This window comes from Phaenicophaeus curvirostris, chromosome 5 (assembly GCF_032191515.1).
Source record: "Phaenicophaeus curvirostris isolate KB17595 chromosome 5, BPBGC_Pcur_1.0, whole genome shotgun sequence".
Taxonomy (NCBI): domain Eukaryota; kingdom Metazoa; phylum Chordata; class Aves; order Cuculiformes; family Cuculidae; genus Phaenicophaeus; species Phaenicophaeus curvirostris.
Genome location: NC_091396.1, coordinates 61,359,663 through 61,372,462, shown reverse-complemented (window position 1 = coordinate 61,372,462; position 12,800 = coordinate 61,359,663).

Below are 12,800 nucleotides of genomic sequence, written 5' to 3'. Positions count from 1 at the left end.
TTTAATTAGTCCGTCTAAAGGCATTTATTCACGTTGGTGGGCGCTCCCAATAAAGTTTCAGTGACTAGGATGTGTGTTGCTGGCTTCCAGCAGTCACCATCTGTTTGGTGGCAGAAACTGGCTGTGGTATCGCCGCTTGTATTTCCCACTCCAGTGGGCTGGAAACAGGCTTAAAGTGTGGGGAAGGAGGGGGTAAAGGTCTCCTGGTTACTGCCTACAGCAGTTTGAAAGATGTGGTATCCCTGCATCCAGACCTAGGATTACAACAGCTTATCCTGCTGTCTCTAGCAGCAGTTTTGGAAAGTGGCTTTAGAAATCATGATCATTTCCTCTGGCAGCAGTTTTTTAACATTTGAGAATACCTTCAATGTGTTGCAAAGTCTCTTTCTTAGGCTGCTCCTTATTTCCTAATTGAATATTGAAAATCTGTCTATTTTTAATGACTGTTAGAAAAAAATTCTAGGTAATTAGAATTAGAAATGTCATGTCATTAATGCCTATTCTGGAAACAGAGGAATTGGCGTGGCAAAATATATCTCACTGGCTTCGTATCAAAGGGAACAACTTAATGGCAATGTTCAATTAAAAATTAGGAGGGATGATGGGGAGTTTGAGCAGTACAATTGAAGATTTGCAAAGCTTTATTGCCCATGACTAGTTTTATTTATGTCCTCTGCACACTGACAAACTACTTCAGTTGAGGGGATAATTAAACCAGGGGGAAATTACAAAATTTCCTGGAGAAGAAACACAGGCTAGTGATGAGACAAGAATTGAGGGAATTCAGAGTCTTTCAGGATAATTCCAGCTATAAGTGTTGCTTATATACTGAACTTACTTACAGCCCTTTGCTGTATTCCTCCCAAATCCTACTCAAACTCTAGCTTTGTTTTAATTCATGCTTTAATTTTCAGGTCTGTTCATAATGAATGTTTGTGTTTTATTTATAGAAACTTCCTGATAAGATTTGATCTGACAAAGTCAGAAGTCTGAAATGTTGAGAGAACTTACAAACTATTGTGCCTGTCACCTCCCTCACTTCTCATCCTCCAAATAAATAAAGGTAAACAATTTATTTTCTGGTTTGTGTTTTCATTTTCATGTCCTTAATCTTTTGCTGAAATTCTTTTTCTATGTGAAAACTAATGTACTGATCCCAGTAATATTTCTCTTGGAGGTACTAATTAAAAAATAATCTCCAATCCATTAAATGTACTAAAAGAGCAATATTTGACAACATTGACATAATGGTCAAAGACAAACATCTGGGAGAAGTACTGGTGCCCCTTTTTGATTACTGCATTTATTTTAGTTTCTTTTTTTGCCTGTGTTAATATGATCAGATTTTCACCATTAAATTACCTGCCATTCTCAAATGTCCTGAAGGGCAGGCTTGAGGTCATATTCACTCCAGCTGTCAATATTACTTGTAGAGCTCCTTCAAACTATATTTACCTGTTGTTGTGTGAAGAGTTGTCATTTTGTTGACACCAGGAGTCTGACTTTCAGCAGATAAGTACGCCTGACCTGATGTTGGAAGGATGTAGAGTTTTCTTCCCAAAAGGCAAATTGGTTTGAGGCAGCCTCGTGCCAAGACGTTTTCAAAACACTATGCAAATGATGGCTCCCATTCCCAAATTCCTAGAGCTTTGCTAACCGTAAAAGTCATGGTTGTACTGAAACCCTTATTGACTCCGTGCCCACAGTTGTTGTTTTTTTGGTGCCATCCTGCTGAGCCATGGCCCACGATCCTCCTCTTTTGGGTGCGATACAAACACAGAACAGGGTGTTCGTCCCCCAACAAGTCTATGTTAAGTATAAGATGGCAACAGACAATGGCAAACAAAACGATGATACAGCTCTAGGCAGACCCAGATGTAGCTGCAGGCTATTGTCAAGCACCACACGCAGTCATGGTCACAAAAATGAAAGGAAGTGTGTAGTAGCCAGTAGGATCTTTGTAAGGGAAAATGTAAAGATGTATATTTGAGAGTTTAATAATGTGTTAGATTGGCTCGTGGGCTGATTGCAGGTAGAAGTCAGATGAGAAATGACATGCAAGAGCTTCAAAATAATGATTTTAATGTAAACTAGTGGAAAATAATGTCTAATAAGAACTTTGAAACCAGAAAAGAAACATCTGGTTCAGGAAACAGTAAAATTGGGAAATTTAAGCTATAGTTTTACTCAGTTCTAATGCTCTTCCTGTGACATCCACAGCTAACCATCAATTGACATAAATTTACTTGGCTTGGCGTACTTTGAACTGTTCCAGAATAATCTTGGATTTTATATCTATGCATATAAAAGTCTACTGTTTAAGACCACCTCAGGAAGGTGGAGGTGTTATGCCTGACAGTTTTATTCAGTTAAGCTTTAGCTAGAAGTACTGGACACCTCTTTGGGTAGAGAGGAGCTGTAGGAGAGAAATCCAGGTTAATGCAGATAAATATTGTTATCAGTTTTCTGTTGAAACCATATATGTTCATGAGGCCATATTCATCTGAATTAAGTACTTAATCTGGAAGGTTTTTCCCAGCTCAAGCTTACATTTTGGTAGAAAGGAAATAAAGTGATGCCGGCTTCCTATTACAGCCCTTAACACAATATGAAAAACATTGTTCTGTGTTTTAGAGAATTCTCCTTTTAATTAGGTAGACTGAGACTTTCCCATATGACTAGCTTTGCAAGACTAATTGTCTAGTCTGAGATAGACATCTCTGGTTTTAATAAAAATATCAAACAATCTCAGTTTTATCTCATTGTGAGATGGCAAAAAAAGCAATTAAAGATCAGGATTGTTCATTGAGCAGCAAAACTTGTCCTTGTCCAGTTCTAGTTCAGGCAGACTAGATAGCACAAATAATGGTTTGAGATTTAAAAAAATAAAAAGGGAAAAGAGCTGGTAGCTGGATACCAAACTGAGGTGAAAAGTGGATTTTGTAAAGACCAACAGCTTAAAATACTTGTAACTTAGGGGCCAGAAATCCTAAGAGGGAGAGAAATCTATAAGAAGAGAAAAAATGAGGTGGAAATGGGCATGGGGGAAATGAGAGTTAACTGAGGAAGCAATGGGCTGAAAAATCAGGAAGCCAAGAAATATTTGTATGATGAAAAGGGGAATAGAAAGTGAGCTGTAGATGAGGGCTTATTTTGACAAGAATCTCTGAGAAGGGAAGTGTGATGGCCAGAGGAAAAGGTGCTGTTCTAGCTACTAAAGATGTACAGTGGAAGACAATAGTTTTGGTTTGAAGACCTGGCAGTCCAAAGGTCATGACAGTGTGAGCTTTCAGACAGACTTTGTCTCAAGCCTTTAAATTTTTGAGGTTTCATCTAAAATAGTGGGGTTTTTTTAAAAAATGAAAGGCAATGACATTAGAAGACCTGTCAGCAGTTATTTTCATTGTACTGAAATGGTTGATATTCTTGCTGATGCTGCAATGTTGTTGTTGCATTTATTGGACCTTATGTCCTTGTTGGAGCGTTTAAGTTGTATGACCATCTTTGGCTTTTCTAAATAGCCTGTGTTGCACCAAATGACCCCAAGTGAAGTTGGGGTTTTCTTTCCTAAGCAGATTTAAACTCAAGATTTAGTGAAAATGAAGTATGGTTTGGACTGATCTCTCAGGCTTAAAGCTCTCTTTGCAAAATTCCCCACTGAGAGTTTGTTTCTAAGCCATCTAAAAGGTAACTTCTGTGTTGCTAAAGAGAGTATCATTTTGATGCTGATAACTGACAACTCAGGAGAATTCTGTCTATCCAAAGGACAAGGGGTAGCAACAAAACTGAGTTTTGCTCATGCTTCCTCTGATATGCTAGAATATGTTTGTAGGCTTTTGTTCTAGAGTAAATTGCTTCACTACCTCTGGCCATGGAAGCGGTTTCTACACAAAGTATACCTGGAAAATCTGTCTGAATTAATGCTCACGTTGCATATGCTCAGATTTTCTCTGTTGCTATCACTAGTCAAGCTCTGAATATTATAGTGGCTTGGGGAGATTTTAGTTAAAAATGCTTACAGTTGAGGAAGGTCTGAAGATAAGAGAAGCATGCAGTCTTCTCAGATCTTTAGCAGAGGTGCAGCAGTGTGCATTTGTTCAAGTTCGTGGAACATGAGACAAGGATTAAACTCTGTTTGTTCAACTGCTTCAAATAGTAAAAAGTGTGATCTCTGATACTCATCACAAACATAATTGCCTAAAATCTGAGCAGCTATCTGAGCAGTTTCTGTTAGTAATGAATGTTTCTGGATTTTCTTCTGAGCTTCACCGGAGTCCTGTCATACTCAAGTACCTAAGTCTCTGCTTCTCATAAAGCTGACTCTGAAACAGATCTTGGTCAGAGAGCAGATTCTGATTTTTGAAAGCTTATTTTTCATTACAGCAGATTAAAATGTGTCTTTTCTTGTGTGAATTGAAGCTTCACTTTCCTGGAGAAGCCCCACTTTCCCTCCGAGACTCTCAAAATGGATGAAAATGTCATCATGGGTCTGGCCAAGTCTACCATCAGAAATGTCATTAAAATTGGTAACTTGCTATGGAACAACATCTTTTGACAGAAATTTTATGGCCAGATCTTCCCTGACCAGAGCCATTCCTTACTATTCCAGCCTGCATGTTCTGTTTTTTAGAATTTTTGTGGTTTGAAGTTTTCCAAACGTTTATGTTCCTCTGAGCATAAATCCACAATATACAAAACAAAAAGAGGAGGGGAGAGAATGTGAAAATGGGCTGCTGAGTGCAATTAAAAGACCCTCCTAATTACAACCCAAATTGAAAACCAATGTAAGGGTAGATTTTCCTCTTTCCTTAGCTGCCTTCATTTGGGTTACCTTTCTGTTTTCTTCATGCATGTTGTCTGAGTTTTAGTTATAAAGCATGCACAAGAGAAGTTAATTTTAGCTTTTGTGAGTTATGGTTGTGCCTTTCATTTTCCTGCAGATGTTCTGCACAGCAAGATGGGTTCTGGGGTCTGGTGCAGTCTGCCCACAAATCATTCCTAACATGCAGCTGTGCAGAAGCATCTGGATAGCTTGAGTGAAAGCATTTTGAATGTGTGCATGTGAATTTCTTTCTCTAGCTGTGTAGGCATGAGGTGTAGCACATTCCGTGGGCTACTGCTTCTCTGGCGTGACCAACGGAGGACTTAATTTTCTCCTGTAATTTTTTAAAAATAGTTCTAGTCTCTTCCAGTAAGGTTGGAGTGCACATGAGATTTTATTTCTTGGATGAAGGAGTCGGGGGAGAAATGGGAAGCTGCTGGTTCTCATCTCAGACGCTGGGTGCTCTCTGGCCAGCACGCATAGGCTCACACAGTTGATGGTATAGTAAAATGATACACTAGAAGTTAAAAGCATCTAGCTTATTATAGAAAGATGTCATGCATCTTCCTTGCTTTTTACACTGCTGCCTTCTTTAAAAATCCCCTTCTACCCTTCAGCTCTTCCTCAATCTGACCTTTTCCCAGTCTTTGTATTATTTCAGGCTTTTGAATTTTTTTTGCCATTGCAAATCAGTTCAGTACTGTGGCTCTTATGGTAAATTTAAAGAAACTGCTGTTAATCTGTATGTTTTAATACTGTCACATGGAGTTAATTTGGATGCCAGATCCAGAATTTTGGGGGCCTATAATAATGTTTTTTGTTAGTTGCTTGGTGTGCTTGTTGAAAACCATCCTTTGAGTTTCTCTATACTGATTGTCATCCTTGTTTTGAAGGGTTTCTTGGCTTAGGTTAGGCACAACTATGTTTCTTCAGGATATGCCAGGAACTTAGTTATTTCTACTCTTGTGGAAAGGAATTTGACTATTTCTCATAATCTTGTATGGACCTCTTCTACACAGATTATGAATATTACCTTCTTCTAAACAGATTTGACCCAGCTGCTACTAAGCTTGAGGGAAAGTTTCCTGCTGATCAGGGAGAACCGTGCCTATTTTGCTGGAGTGGCTTTTTTTTTTTTTTTTGTGTGGTAGCCCACTGAATTGTAGTATAAAGCTATACTATTGCATAACTATTCATTTCCTGGGGGTTTTTTGATGTAGTTGTGGCTAACAGGAATCCTGAGGTTAGATTCCAGGCTATATTTCAAAGTGGTGTAACATCTTTTGGGTTTTGTGACTTCTCTTTTCTCATCTGTTTCCAGGTCTTTAACAATCATGCAATTACACAGCTTATAGTTGTGCTGGTTTGTGCACTAGTAGGGAAATCTGGTGGCTGAAAATTGGAAACCTTTAAAGGTTTCTTATAAAGCACCTTGAAAGGTTTCTGGTTTTCATTGCTGTTGTATGTCTGCAAAACCAGGGGAGACTAAAGCCACTGGCTTCCTGTTTAAATGCATCCTGAAGTCTAAAATGTCTAATGACCTAATTAGGTAGGCAAGGAAGGGGCTGTCTGTAGCGAGGTTTACTGGTGCACCTATGCAGCGGAACAGATGACAATATGCTTACTCTGCTTGTGGTTTTATTTGGCCAGATGTAAGCCAGATGTGAACAAATATAGCTGTCTTAGTACAATGTTGAGCTAGTGAGCCTTTTCTCTCAACTAACACCATTTTATTTTAACTGGACAGAGACTGGAGACTAAGGGGTCAGATGATGTGAAGGCTTACCTAGCTGCACTCGATAGCAAGAGCTTTCCTACTGATGGAGGGACTGAGTTAGCTTTGTCGAGGGATAATATACAAAATACAGTAGGCCATGACTAGCTTTGAGGAGGCCTGCATGTGAGGCTCCATTTTGGGCTTCTCTGTAGCTTTACCTCTTAACCTTCAGCTTCCTTTTCTTCCATTTCATGTGTTTTTTAGCAGTAATTGTTCTTTCCACTGGGTTTCAAAATCTGGGACTGAAGTAATTGTGCTAATGAGCCAGGAGCATCCATAGAAAGGAAAAACCTGTACTAAATTGGTGAATTGGTGGCCACTTAGATTTTCATCTTATGAGTGAAATAATAAATAATATGGATACTTATTTCCTTTCTTCGGCTTCCTGAAGAAATACTTTTCTTGCAATTACAATCCTTTTTTTTTCATACTAACAAAATAAGGTGCTGTCAGTTCAAACTTTATTAAATACATTCTAAACAGGACATGAAATCTTAAAATGAATAAGCAGTTACTAACTTTTTTTTTTTGAAGCTAAGGCTGATCCTCCATCAGTAGCTTGGCTGACTCTCAGATTGGTGGCAACCAGTTTGTTGTAGCATCTTGTTTAATCACTGTCTCTTATGTGTTCATTTTGAACTCGTGTCTTGTTTTCCAACCTACTTTATTTTTCATGTGTGCAGCCTGGTGAATACTAAGTTATGTAAGCAGGTAGTTAGTAAAGATGCTCTTTAGACTGAGGTCTTATAAGAAGCTGGCTAAGATGCTGAATAGGATACTAGCGTTTGGGTTTGTGTTAAACTCTGTCTTTTGTAAAATGTTCTCAGCTGCAAATGGAGTGTCTTGTAAGCTCTTCACATGAACAGCTGTAACTGCAGAAAACCTTGAGAAGTAAGTTGTTCTTGCAGCTGCTCTAGGTAATATAAAAAATGAAGGTGCAATTATTTTTCTTTGGGTTTCAAACTTGGGCGAACAAAAAACCCCTCCAGAGATCTGAATCAACATTGTGCTCTTTTTTGATATCATGGAGTGGAAGGTTGAGATTAGTGTGAAGTTTGTGTACATGGATAGACTCTGGAGAGGCAGTCCCACGTTAGCAAGGTTATTGCTTCCCAAATGTTTAAAGTAAGATGAGCTTTATCTATTTAAAGCAGTTTGATTGTTGGCAGTCTAATCTGTATAAATTATTTTGTTGAGCTGCTGTTGCAGGACAACGGCTGCTTTGGCAGTCTCATGCCTTTTTAGGCACAGACACTTTAAAAAGTCCTAGAACAGTGTCTTTCTGTTTCACTAATGCAGCAGGGTTTAAATCCTGCTTGACCTGTGAAAATCTGAAGACAGCCTTACATGTGTTAGTAACATCCAGATTGGATTAATGTAATTCTTTGTTTGTAGTTCTGCCAGCATCATCATTCATAAATTACCGCTTCAAAACACAGTAGCCAGAATGATCTTTGGTGCTGCAGAAATAAGCATGCTAAACAATCCAGACACCTCTTTTCAGAGCCTTCTAGTTCTAACAAAACTGGGTAGAACATCTGTTTTGTCTTAAACTCTTCAATGATTATGTTCCTAATTGTTTGTCTAGGTGTCTGTGTAAGCACAGATCCAGCCGTTTTTGAGTTAATGCTGGGCTTCTGGCACTAAAAAGCAATCCTGACTAGATAAAATGCAATCTGTTTATATGAAGTGCTTTTTAAAACTTCTTTGCTGTCAAATTTCTGTGAGGCTTTTCGTTAAATTGGTTTCTTGTTGGTTGAAAGTAGTGTAGCTCCTCAGCTGATGGTATGTGGCAGGTTTTAGGATTACTATTTTAAAGAGTTGTGGTACTACTTTGGGATCCCTTCTTAGAGGTATATGATGTATGCAGACATAGTTATAGAGGGCATGGTTTGATGTTTCGTAGTGAGACAGGTCACATATGAAGACTGAAGAGTGTATCTATTATTCCTTTGTAGTCTGGAAAAGAACAACCCCAAATACTTAACTTGAACCACATATTTAGATAGAACATAAGAAAATATTAAAGTGATTCCTTATGTATTTTCTGGACATAGGTTGCATCAAAGCCTTTACCCCCTTCCAAGCTAAATTTGGATTTCTGCATATTGTTTTGTGCAGCTTCCTCCTTATGACATGTTGGTCCTGAGGAATGTTTTCTGAGCTTTCTCACACCAATCGCGTATCTGCAGGTGAAGACTGAGTCTAGAAGGTTCTTTTCTGAAAATGTGGAAAAATCATCCACAAAGGAATATGTAATAGCTTGTGCTTCTCTTTGTGTGGGTGGAACCAACAGAGAGAACTCACTTTCTCTCCCTGATTATCTTTTTAAACAACTTATGCCAGGATGTAGATCAAGAGTAGGCTTATGGAAAACCTCACTTATTTTCAATGCTGGTCTCTCAGTTTTTGTTTTCAATATAATTCTGCATCTGTGTCATACAATAAAGTGGGTCAGCAGAAGTTTTTAATGTTCCCGGTTTTGAAGTCACGTGTGTTGTGAGCAATGCTAATGTGCCCTGTTTAATCTTAGACAAGAGGCAACAGAGGAGCATGACATGTAGAGTTTCCAGCAGGTTATTCATTCATTCATTTCTGATGGTTTAGCAAACCACGATTATATGGCAGTTAATAGTACATTCCTACTATCCTGTTTCCAATACACCCTCACAGCAGTGGAACTGGGGGAGTCTAAGGCTTCCCATGTACTGCTACTTTTATTTTTGCTTCTGTAAGACTCTTTATTGAAGATAGAACTTCCAAATACTGCTCTGTTGTAGAAAAGTGCTCTACTGCTCGTTTTAATCTCATTTATCAATTAGTACTTAAGTATTTTCTGTAACTTTTCTGTGGGAGTCAGATAAGCATTTTCATCAAACGTATTTTTAAAAAGAATTTTGATATTCTAATAGCGCATAAGTGGTTTACACAGATGACAAGTAAGGGATTATTGAAAATTTGAGCAAAGAAGACAAAAGGACATTTCATCAACAAAATAAGTTTTACCTACACCAGTTTTTCAGTATCATCATGCTTTTAATTGAGCATGATAGATTGCTGCATAGAAAAGCTAAGAATTTCTTTAAGATGCTTAGCTTTGATTTCTACTTACAGAAGAAGCTTGTTAAAGAGCTCAAAATGTTTTTACCCTTAGGTGAGTTTGGAAATTTTAAATGAAATATTCTATGATTGGAAAGTGTGAAATCGACAAACAGGATCTTGTTTGCAACATAGACCAACTCTGCAAAACATTGCTTGGCTTAGTTTGTGAGAGCTGGAAAGAGTGTGAGCCAATCCAAAATGTCCCGGCATCTGGGAGAATCAAGTTCAGGAATACAATAATTTCATAGAAAGGACTAGAGCCCTATCAGCCTAATTAGTTATGCTGGAATAACAAGTACCTCAGCTAATTTACAGTAGACCCCTTGAGTTTGTAATGTAAGGCAGATCTGAGACAATTTGAATTGACTGAACCTAAAGGTTGAAACTGTAGATATTTTAAGAAACTACTATCTGGCTGTTTATATGCTTTGGGGAAAACTCGGGTCGTAAGTACAAGCAGTTTACTGAGCATATATTAGGCCACAACAACTCCTTGCAGTGCATAGCCCAGGACTGAAGTAAGTATGAATAAATTTAATTAAACCAAAGTCTACTGGACCAAATTCTGTTTTCCACAAGAAGCTCTTCCAAAGCACTATTTCTGGAAGAAACATGGGACATGTGGTCTTGTACTCAGTGCAGGTGCGTGTCCCATGGATAGGTTGTTGATATTCATACAACAGTGAAAAGTGCAGTATACATCTCTATGTGGAACGCACTGAGTGGGTGAGATGCAAGAAATCAAGACTGAGGACAATCTTACAAGGTCTTCTCGGAGATGGGAATTTGCTGAAGCATGAAATTGAGATACATTTCCCATGGTGGTGCGACATCTTTCTGTCTCCTGGCACAGTGAAGTGCTGTGAACAAGCTACCATAAAGGGCAGAAAAGAGGGATTATGTAAAACCTGTGAGCATCTGTGTATGAATGTTGGATATTTTAAGCTCTCTATTTTTGTGGCTGACTTTCTTTGAACATGTGATACATATTGCCAGCCTTTACTTAAAATTCCATTCCCCCAAATGATGTTAAAATGTTGCAACAATTCAGCTGGGAAACGTACAGTACAATTTCTTTCCTTTTAAGGGTTGAGAGGTCCTTATCTAATGTGTCTAACAGTTCATCTATTAAGTTCTCGCTACCTCAAACAGCACCTTTTTTTTTTTTTCAAGAGCAATTTTAACAGATTTAATGAAAGGGACAGTCTGAAACAGTTTTTTATTATTCTTTTCCTAAAGGGATTAAACTGCTAATGCAAGTGTTCACAATAAAGTAATACTCACACATGTGATGAAATTTGAGATCCAATCATTCTCTGGCATTCACACGCTTGGAAAGAGTTGATTGAAATTAGTGCACCCTTCATGTGCCCCTGCTTTTTTACTCAATTTGTCACACTATTGAGAATATCAAATAGAAATTCCATTGGATTTTAACTGTTTTAACCCCTGCAGCAGAAAGGTTATAAAGAACCTGAATTTGTGGGATGTGGTGGAGGTTGTATTGTAGAACTGCATCAAGTTACAGATTTGAATGACAGTTTATATTTTCATGGTGTTGTGTTCTAGAAACACATATTAAAAGAAGCATTTCTGCAAGTGAGAGATGAAAGGGGCTGGAGTTTTACTCTTTGATTGTGGGGTATAGATACCATAAATTTTCTTCCCATTAGAAGTATGAATTTATCAAATTAGGGGAAAGCGTTCTGTAAAAGATACTGCCAGGTTTTTTAACCAACTAAATTAAATTTTGTAATGATTTTTCTCCAAATTGTGTCTGTTAAGAATTCTCCTAATTTTTTCTTTCTCCTGTTTTTCCTCTTTCTACTTTCTCAGCAAGTAAGAAAACAGACCATACTAGAATCAGACTACACATCTTTTTGGTAGGAAAGCATTTTGTTTTCAGAACTAAAATGTCCTGAGTGAAATGTTTAATATGGCACTGGATTTTTTTTTCTTGCTTTTGATACTTAAAAGTGAGTTATCTCCCACACAAAATACATGGGTGTCTGGCAGGAACTAGTAAGGGAGCTTGTTAGTCTTCAGTAGCTTGTCATTTTTGAATGAGTAAACATTTTAAGGAGTGTGATATCTAGCCAACCAACCAGGAAAGGTCTAGGGTTTTGAGATTTAGAATACAAACTAACTCTGACAGCAAACATTAGTACTGAAAGATGGCAAAGAATTTCCCAAGAGACATGTACTGTGTCCCATAAACTAGAGACTGTATAGAAAGTAGTTGGTGATGGAAAGGCTTGATGTTGTTATAGACCCTGAGGGCAGTTCACAAAAATTATTTGTGAAATGTTTGTACCGATAAGAAAAAGACCTAAAAGAAGCCTTGGAGACTGATCATGAGGGATTTGAATCACTCTAGTATTGATTGGAATAATAACCATACAAAATCCAAGGAAGGCAGGCTTTTAGAGCTACTCTAGTGTAGCGCTGCTTTCATAATGCAATTTGTTGAATGGTCAATATAGCCAGAGGATATTTTGGACCTAATCCTTGGAAATAAATCAAGTGCTTTATGATTTAATAAGGCTGGAAAATGGGTACTACTTGTATTTGAGTAAAACCTTCTAGAGCTATCATCCAATTTGAGATACTTGTTAAGAGAGAGCACTAGATGAAGCAACACAAAAGTGACTTTGAGAGACTGTAAAATGCCCTGAGGTATTTTGATTAGAATTCATCAGTTTACAGCACAGGAGCAGGACGGCAGTCAGAGGTATTGTAGCTGACATTCATCCCAATTGCACTGAATAAGCGTATGGGTAAAAGGGCAGCAGATACCATTGCGGGAAAATGGCTAAAGGCAGGATGTAAGCGACAAGTGTTCAGGTTTCAACATACAGCTGGCTGTATAAACAACTCTGTTTTAGAGATAGTTAAGAATAAATTTGAATACCGAACATGAAGAGCCATGTGGTACATTCTAACCTGAGGTCAAAGGTTTTCCAAATATACTGACAGTGCCATGTAGGTATGCGGAGAACTGGTTCCCTGAGGAGCTGGGAACAGAGCTGAAGGTGGAGAATGAAGGAACAGCTGACTCTTGTTTTATTTGAAAAAGCAAAATAAAAATACAGAAGAAAC